Consider the following 9,264-nt stretch of genomic DNA (forward strand, 5'->3'; position numbering starts at 1 on the left):
GGAACTCATGTCGTGAATGCCACAACCACAACACATAATTACACAGATGACATTTGAACTGGTCAAATGCCATTCCCGAGAGGTTGCAGAGAGTAAGCCGATTTTCGGTTTTGCTCAACGGTGTTGTGCAATACACTATAGAATGAAGGGAACAGCTTGACAACATGGGGGGGAGGGAGGGTGTGTGTGTGTATGTGTGTGTGTGTGTGTGTGTCTCTGTGACCAAAAAAAGTGACCAAATCCAATTTTCTTTATGCATGATCTTTCTATTCAGTTTGTGGGCTACATATCCATCCCCCATCAGAGAGAGAGAACTGTGTCAAGGAGGGAGAGAGGGTCAGAGACTGTGTCATCTCCATGGCCCTGGCCACAGTAGGACTGGGCTGGCTATCTGGAGGTCTGCCACCCTCACTGTGATGTGATACACAAGGTAGTCTACACATGAATGGTCTCCAAAGTGCCACAGTGTTTAATGGAAATGGGACATTCTTATAATGCCAAACATCCCAGTTCTGTTACATCACAGACGCAGGCCTCTCCTCTCCACTGGCAGCCAAGGCGGTCATTATTCGAGGAAACCTTTTCTCATGGGACACAATGGGCCACAGTGCCGTTTGGTTGCACCACTTCATGGTGGGATGGGAGATAACATTTTAATGAAGTGAAGCTAATAAGTAGGAGCAGGCAGAAAGTTTACATAAGGCCCTGCTCGTCGGTCATCGTGCCCCAGTTGTGCTATACGGAGATGACTAGACTATCCTTGTACAAAAGTAAAGCACCCAAGCAAATAATTGATTGAAATTACTTGTGCAGTGGAATGTCAAATTAAGCACTGTCATTATTTTGAGGTTTACCATAATTATGTTGTTAAGGAACTTGAATCCTATGTTGGAACTAAAATGCTAATTACCAAAAATGTAGTTTGAACTTAATACAAAAGCCTTCTAAAAGAAACACACTGTATACTGTTTTGCTGCTTGGAATATAAACTTGAAACACAATGTCTTAAAAACTAAATAAAACTCCCTAACTACTGCCTGAAAAAGGGCTGAAGAATTGCCAAAGACTGGCCAACCGAGATGTTTGTTTTAATATTTTTATTTCACCTTTATTTAACCAGGTAGGCTAGTTGAGAACAAGTACTCATTTACTGCGACCTGACCAAGATAAAGCAAAGCAGTGCAACACAAACAACTACACAAAGGTACACATGGAATAAACAAACATACAGTCAATAACACAATAATAAATGTAAAAAAAATCGATATACAGTGTGTGCAAATGAGGTAAGATAAGGGAGGCAAGGCAATAAATAGGTCATAGTGGCGAAATAATTACAATTTAGCAATTAAACACTGGAGTGATAGATGTGCAGAAGATGAATGTGCAAGTAGAGACACTGGGGTGCAAAGGAGCAAAAAAAATAACAGTATGGGGATGAGGTAGTTGGATGGGCTATTTACAGATGGGCTATGTACAGGTGCAGTGATCTGTGAGCTGCTCTGACAGCTGGTGCTTAAAGTTAGTGAGGGAGATATGAGTCTCCAGCTTCAGTGATTTTTGCAATTCGTTCCAGTCATTCGCAGCAGAGAACTGGAAGGAAATGCGGCCAATAGAGGAATTGGCTTTGGGGATGACCAGTGAAATATACCTGCTGGAGCGCGTGCTACGGGTGGGTGCTGCTATGGTGACCAGTGAGCTGAGATAAGGCGGGGCTTTACCTAGCAAAGACTTATAGATGACCTGGAGCCAGTGGGTTTGGCGACGAATATGAAGCGAGGGCCAGCCAACGAGAGCGTACAGGTCGCAGTGGTGGGTAGTATATGGGGCTTTGGTGACAAAATGGATGGCACTGTGATAGACTGCATCCAATTTGCTGAGTAGTGTTGGAGGCTATTTTGTAAATGGCATCGCCGAAGTCAAGGACCGGTAGGATAGTCAGTTTTACGAGGGTATGTTTGGCAGCATGAGTGAAGGATGCTTTGTTGCGAAATAGGAAGCCGATTCTAGATTTAATTTTGGATTGGAGATGCTTAATGTGAGTCTGGAAGGAGAGTTTACAGTCTAACCAGACACCTAGATATTTTTAGATGTCCACAGATTCTAAGTCAGAACCGTCCAGAGTAGTGATGCAGGACGGGCGGGCAGGTGCTGGTAGCGATCGGTTGAAGAGCATTTAGTTTTACTTTCATTTAAGAGCAGTTGGAGGCCACGGAAGGAGACTATGGCATTGAAGCTCGTCTGGAGGTTAGTTAACACAGTGTCCAAAGAAGGGCCAGAAGTATACAGAATGGTATCCTCTGCGTAGAGGTCGATCAGAGAATCATGGACTATCCTCCATGCTCCCGTCCGGCAGGTGGTACCAGTGCATCCAGGCTTAGACCAACAGACTCCTAAACAGCTTCTAGCCCCTGGCCATAAGACTGTTAAATGGCTAACAAATACTGCTCCCCCTCACACCTATGCTGCTGCTAAAATGATTATTCATTTGATTTATTACTACCACTATGCTTCTGTTCATTGATTACCAATAGTATCTACTGTATCTATTTATCCTGCTACTGGTCACTATCACTCCTGTCTACATGTATTACCATTAGTATATTAACATAAGTATTTATATATTCCTGCCACCAGACACTTTTCAGCCATGTATACATGTATACCTGTCTATCACGCCTACACTGGCACTCGTACACACACACACACTGAAGGCGTTCGTATGCTTCCCATACGAAACTGTTCGGAACAGTGCGTGCATATATTATGACAACATTTTAGTTCATTTTGGTCTTTGGCAAGGTTTTTTTTCAATAGTGTGCAACTGCAGCCCGGAATTTGGGGCGTTCCAGCATCTGCAGGAATTCCTCCCCTCGAGCATCCCATTTGTTCCTTCATGAATTTGGTACTGACACAGACCCTGTATATAGCTTCCTCTCTTTTTTTCCCGTGTTTTATTTGAAATTGAATACTGCACTGTTGGGTAGGGCTTGCAAGTTAAAGGGCAATTCCGCCACTTTTCAACCTCATATTCATTATCACCAGCGCAAAACCAGTGTCTACATATGTGAAAACAAAGCGCTTATGATCTGTTGTTAAAAGACTTGAATTAAAGTCCTAAAAAAAAGTGATTTTCAAAACCTGCAACTAGTTTCTAGCCACAGCGAATCTCAGTGTTTGAAAAATCACGGTTTATAAAACGTTTTAACTTTTGATGACGTCATCGGGTAAAACTTACATATGTAGACACTGGTATTGTGCTGGAGATAATGAAAATGAGGTTGAAAAGTGGTGGAGTTGCCCTTTAAGCATTTCACTGTACTTGTGCATGTGACAAATAAAACTTAACTGAAGAGCTTAGAGAAATCTACTATTGCCTAATTGAACCTTAGCAACAGGTTAGTGAGTATACAACTAATATGATGAAACGCCCAGCTAAAATCTTGCAAAACACTGACGCCCAACTTCCCATAGCGCTTGCTGTCGCACACATACTCACTCACTCATTCCCTTCCCTCACTCCTTCACATGCACAAACAACCTCTGACTGGCTCATAAACAGCCAGACGGGCCCCTCAAAAGGGGGCAGGGACTCCCAGAGGCGCTATTTACTGGGGGTAGAAAAGTGACACTGCCCCAAAAGGCTAACGCTTCAGCCGTGTCAACCCCCAGATGATGTGTATAGCCCAGAACTCAGCAGCTCTTCTGTTGCGCTGTCTCGGTCCAATAATTTAGCCACTGTTGCTGGTCAGGTCAGACACTGACAGAAGTCTAGATCAAAGACTGTAGGGTCATTTCTCCAATGGAGCATACTAGATCCGTGTGTCATAGAAGCTTCTGTAGCGTTAAGATTTCCCTTCACTGGAACTAAGGGGTCTAGCCCGAACCATGAAAAACAGCCCCAGACCATTATTCCACCTCCACCAAACTTTACAGTTTGCACTATAGATTGGGGCAGGTAGCCTTCTCCAGGCATCCGCCAAACCCAGAGAACATGTTTCCAATGCTCCAGAGTCCAATGGCAGCAAGCTTTACACCACTCCAGCCAACGCTTGGCATTGGCGCATGGTGATGCTCAGCCATGGAAACCCATTCCATGAAGCTCCCGACAAACAGATCCTGTGTTGACATTGCTTCCAGAGACAGTTTGGAACTAAGGTAGTGAGTGTTGCAACCGAGCACAGACAATTCGTACACACTCGGCGGTCCCGTTCTGTGATCTTGTGTGGCCTACCACTTCGTGGCTGAGCCGTTGTTGCTCCTAGACGTTTCCACTTCACAACAACAGCACTTACAGTTGACCGGGGCAGCTCTAGCAGGGCAGAAATTTGACGAACTGACTTGTTGGAAAGGTGGTATCCTATGACGGTGCCATGTTGAAAGTCACTGAGCTCTTCAGTAAGGCAATTCTACTGCCAATGTTTGTCTATGGAGATTGCATGGCTGTGTGCTCGATTTTCACACCTGTCAGCAACGAGTGTGGCTGAAATAGCCAAATCCAATCATTTTAATGGGTGTCCACATACTTTTGTACATATAGTGTATTTTTGAAGAGATTAAAGGATGTCCTTGCACCCAGTGTTGTTTGTCCACAGCTGTGAAAAGGCACTGATACACAAGCCCACGACTTATACAATAAGTATGGTGTGTGTGCATGCGGTTATCCCGTGCCCTCATTCACTCAGGGTGAATTTACAAACAACCGGTTAGCTTCCTGATTGGGCTCTAACTGAAGCTGCCCCCAGTGAGCTCAGAGCATAGTCTTCACCGCACAAAATATGGACCTTTACAAACCTCCATCAAGACCAGTCTCTGCTCTGCATGAGACAGTGGAATGCTCAGCATTGTGGTGGTGGTGGACCCTCCAACTCCACATAGATATGTGGCTGGGTGGGCGGGCTGTTGGATGGAGGGGTTCCAGATTTGCGGTGCACACACCAATTAACAGTTTCCCTGGATTTTTCTTCCTCTCTGGATGGAAGGAGGTAACAGTCATTAACTAAGTATGCCTAGCCTAGAAAGTAAAGCATGTGGGCGAAATGCAGTCAGTCAGTGTTATCTGTCACCATGGTGGTTTGGACCAATTAGGAGAAATCATTTCCAGATTTGGAATGTGACCCAGGCAGCGAATGGATGCATCCTAAGTAATTAATCTCTCAGCAGCTGAGCGAGTAGCCCCACCATGCAGGATGACAACAACACACACAGCCAGACCAGCTAGCAGGGCAGGGCAGCTCTCTCCGCCTGGCCCATTCATCTCATTTAAAGTAACAGTATAGGTTATTTACCACCATGCCAACCTCAATGTCTGACCAATATGTGTTTACAGTATGATCTAGTCTCTTTACGGAATTTAAACATTTAGCTAGGCGATGAATTCCTCAGTGGTTCTATTTTTAGGTTGTTCCCTCTTTTAATCAACATGACAATAACCAATGAAATGATTGCAGTATCTTCTAATGTCAAACATGCACTCATTTTTGTAGATGTTAGGGTGGTGGATTTATCAGAGTTGAACCCTTCATTTTGGGGTTGGATGAAATGAATACCAAGCTTGTTTACGCTATTCCAAAAATCAACTTAATACAAAAGAGGACAAGAGGACAAAGACATCATTTAGAGTGCCCCCTCAGGCAGATAATTGCAAAGATAGTGAGCACCCTATGCACACAGAAACTAAAGCTGGGGACGCTGACAATTCAATATACTAAGGGCTTTCGTTGTTCAGTTCTAAGAATTCTGCTGCTCACCCTCACTCAGTCATAGTAGCTGGAGACGAGTCTTGACAGTTCGTAGCCTTATCGATTCTCCTTCCTAGTGTTATAGTAGTGTGTGGTCGTAGCTAATATTTCTTCTAACATGGCCCAAAGGAGAACTCTGCAATGAGACAGGTAAGCCTTTTATGTAAATGACACCAGACATTGCCATAGACATACAATGACCGTGTGACATTCAACTCATAGTGGAGACAGTAGGCTACAGCACCAGAATACACAGGAAGTGGGAGAGTTATTTTATAGTACTGCAATCTGACTCTGCTGCCAAAGTTGTCAGGAAGGATTTGGTCATTAAAAAGAACGCCTTCTGCCAGACTCTGTTAATCACCTGTAACCACTGAACAGATTAGGGGGGTCTTTCCCAAATGCTAACAACTGAACATAATTAAATACCACATTAGCATGGCCCATAGACACTACTTAAAACATGGTCATGTTATGGATTCACTAGGTCATGTCTGCCTTCTATTTTATTTACAGTACAGTGGCAGATCAATAGCTTCCTTTTCCCCAGATAAATAGCATAAGTACATGTGCAGTAAGTCAATACTGTAGTGTCTGTTGTTCACATACAGAACACTCAGAAGAGGAGAGCAGATATGACTAAGAATGCCTACAGCATGGATAATCCACTAGATTCAGCCACGGGACCATTTTTTATTGAGTGGATGGTGAGGGGGCAGGAACAAAATTACAAATAATTTGTAGACTGCAAATTGACAACAAGAAGCCCAAACAGATATATTATTTGACTAAAACGATCACATATATCTCTCTCTATTGTGTTTTGGAATAGTTTGGAATAAATTTACTAAATTAAAATCACTTTGGAGTTGATTTGCTGGTGTTTTTTTTACAGTCTTTTATGTCCAACAATTTGGATATAAAAGGGGGGCCAAATAAATAGAGTGGATCAGTGTGGAGAATAATTTATGTAATCTTGCGAGATCAGTCTGGTTGTACGAGGCTAGCAGGTTTCTTCCTAGTTTGTAAATTACACTCAATTGAGAATAAACCCTAAGTAGAGTGTCACCTGGACTGCTGCACCATCATCTCTGCTGCACAACCAGCTGAACACGTTTCAGGTGAGTTACACCTCCAAACCCCACCATAGTGTGGATGTGGAAACCCAATAACCAGGGGGGGGGGGAAAGCCACTGATCACACCATGCAATCCAGTGCCATGTAACACTCCGACAATGAATTGTAAGGGCCGGTTGGGTTACACTTAAATACCACTATACTAAGAACCCCCTCTCTCAGACAAACTGCTGTGTGTTGTGTAGCTACTTGCAGAGAGCAGGGGTAAGGTGTCACTATTCTACAGTATGTACAGGGTGATTCATGAGAGCTATGGTTCAAGAATGAAGACATGAAGTCCATGTCAGTGGACTAAGGCAGGCAGGCAGCTTGGGTTGTTTTCACCACAAAGTGAGAGAGTGAGCCGGCAATGTGTTCCACATGGCACCTTATTCCCTATGTAGTGCACTACTTTTGACCAGAGCCCTTTATAGGCAATTTGGGACAGACAGAGAGAGGAACAGGAGGTGAACATGCCCTGCTCTCTGCTCTCTCTGTCTGACTATGGCATACCATTGCCGTTAACCTCTACTAAGGTACAGTCACGTTGAGGACGTGTTTCTCCCCATGGTTGTAAATGTAGCTTTACCAAGGATTGTCACGGATGTTCAAGAAGATGTTCAGTTTTACCCTGAGTGCCCTCACAGTGTTCTACAGGAGAACCATCGAGAGCATACTGTCGGACTGCATCACAGCCTGGTACGGCAACTCCACCACCGCGGATCGCAAGGCTCTTCAGAGGGTGATATATGCAGCCTTTGGGAAAACCATTGGGAAACACTGGACACCTAAAACACCAGGTGTCGCAGGAAGGCCAAGAAGATCATCAGGGACCTCAGCCACCCAAGCCATGCCCTCTTCTCCCCGTTTCAATCACTCAGACGCGGGCAGTACAGGAGCATCATGGCAAAAACTGAGAGCCAATAGTTTCTACCTTCAGACCATCAGGCTGCTGATTAGCCACCACTAGTCAGCTACCTGCTCCCCCCTCCTATTCCCCCTATGGACATTCCCCCACTACTCTCCCTCGTGGACATCCTCAACTCTCACTTATCTTGCCTGCTACTCCCCTTATGGACATTCTTTCTTCTGTTGCTCCACCCACCCCTTCTACTCCCCTTATCGAGATGCTCTCTCCTGTTGCCCCCCCCCCCCCCCCCCCAACAGACTTTACTCTGCCCCCACCCCAATGGCATTCATCACTATTGCAGTTGTTAATATGTATATTATTACTTTTTGTTTTCTATTTCACTCAATGATCAGCCTGCTGCTCACCCTAGACCCTATGGTCATTCTAACCCACCCCCTCAACAGTCTTTACTCTGCATACATCCCAATGGACATTTATTTATTCATAATAAATATCCATCAGCTGTTATTATGTATATAGTGCTATGTCTATTTATATTGTTTTTACCATTTTCAATATTTTATTTCACTGGTCCAGTATGTTGGAGCTCAAAGCCTAAGATGTTCACTGTACCCTGCAATCACCCCTGCAACAATCAGAATCTCTGAACCCTCAGGTCGGTGGACAATCCATCTCTGAAGCCCATGATTCGGGAGGAACAAACTGACCCGCCCAGATTTTTATTTAGCAACTCCCTTTCCGTGCTAATTAAATATTGCGCATATTTATCACTTTTAAAACCCTTTTAGAGTGGATAATTTATGCATTTTATTGTGATTTTATCCACTTTTACTCCCGCTGATATCTCAACAGTTTAAAGCCTGGATTTTACCCGACCTATTTAAATAACTTTACCCTTTTAAACTCATCTGTCCAGGATGGTGGACCACTGCAATAGAAGCTGACATTTTAACAACCTAAACGGACGTTTTTATTTCGCTGTAAGTAGATTTTAATTTTTTTCTTCCACACAACTCAATGGAGACACAAACAACATCAAAAATAACCATTCATCCCACTATTCAAATATTACAAACCATTACTCCCCTCCCAGTATCCTGAAGAACAAGTTTCCATCCCCTACGTCCTATTTTTTATTTCCCCCTTCCCCCAACCCAAAACCGGGTTCGTATCCTATTCCAAACCCCTCCTCTATTTTATTATTAAAATTGTTTTACTTTACTTCTTTATATGTTTAAATCCATTAAAGTTTGTTTTAACCAAATCAAGTTGAGGAAGAAAAAAAATAAGAATTCCACAACCTCCTCCCTCTTGTATCTTGACAAACCTGACCTTCACCAGACAGATACATGGACAAGAGGGATAGAAGAGGGCATTAAGCCCTGAGATATCCCAAAGTTCGTCATTACTCAATATGTTCAGTTCAAACACGTGGCTATAACCTAATATTGATGTATATTTGCAATGTCTTACAGTTGTGAAAAGCTCATATCTGCAATTATGCATTCATTGACAACATGAGCAATGGAAGATCCC

Source organism: Salvelinus namaycush, chromosome 1, assembly GCF_016432855.1.
Source record: "Salvelinus namaycush isolate Seneca chromosome 1, SaNama_1.0, whole genome shotgun sequence".
Lineage (NCBI taxonomy): Eukaryota > Metazoa > Chordata > Actinopteri > Salmoniformes > Salmonidae > Salvelinus > Salvelinus namaycush.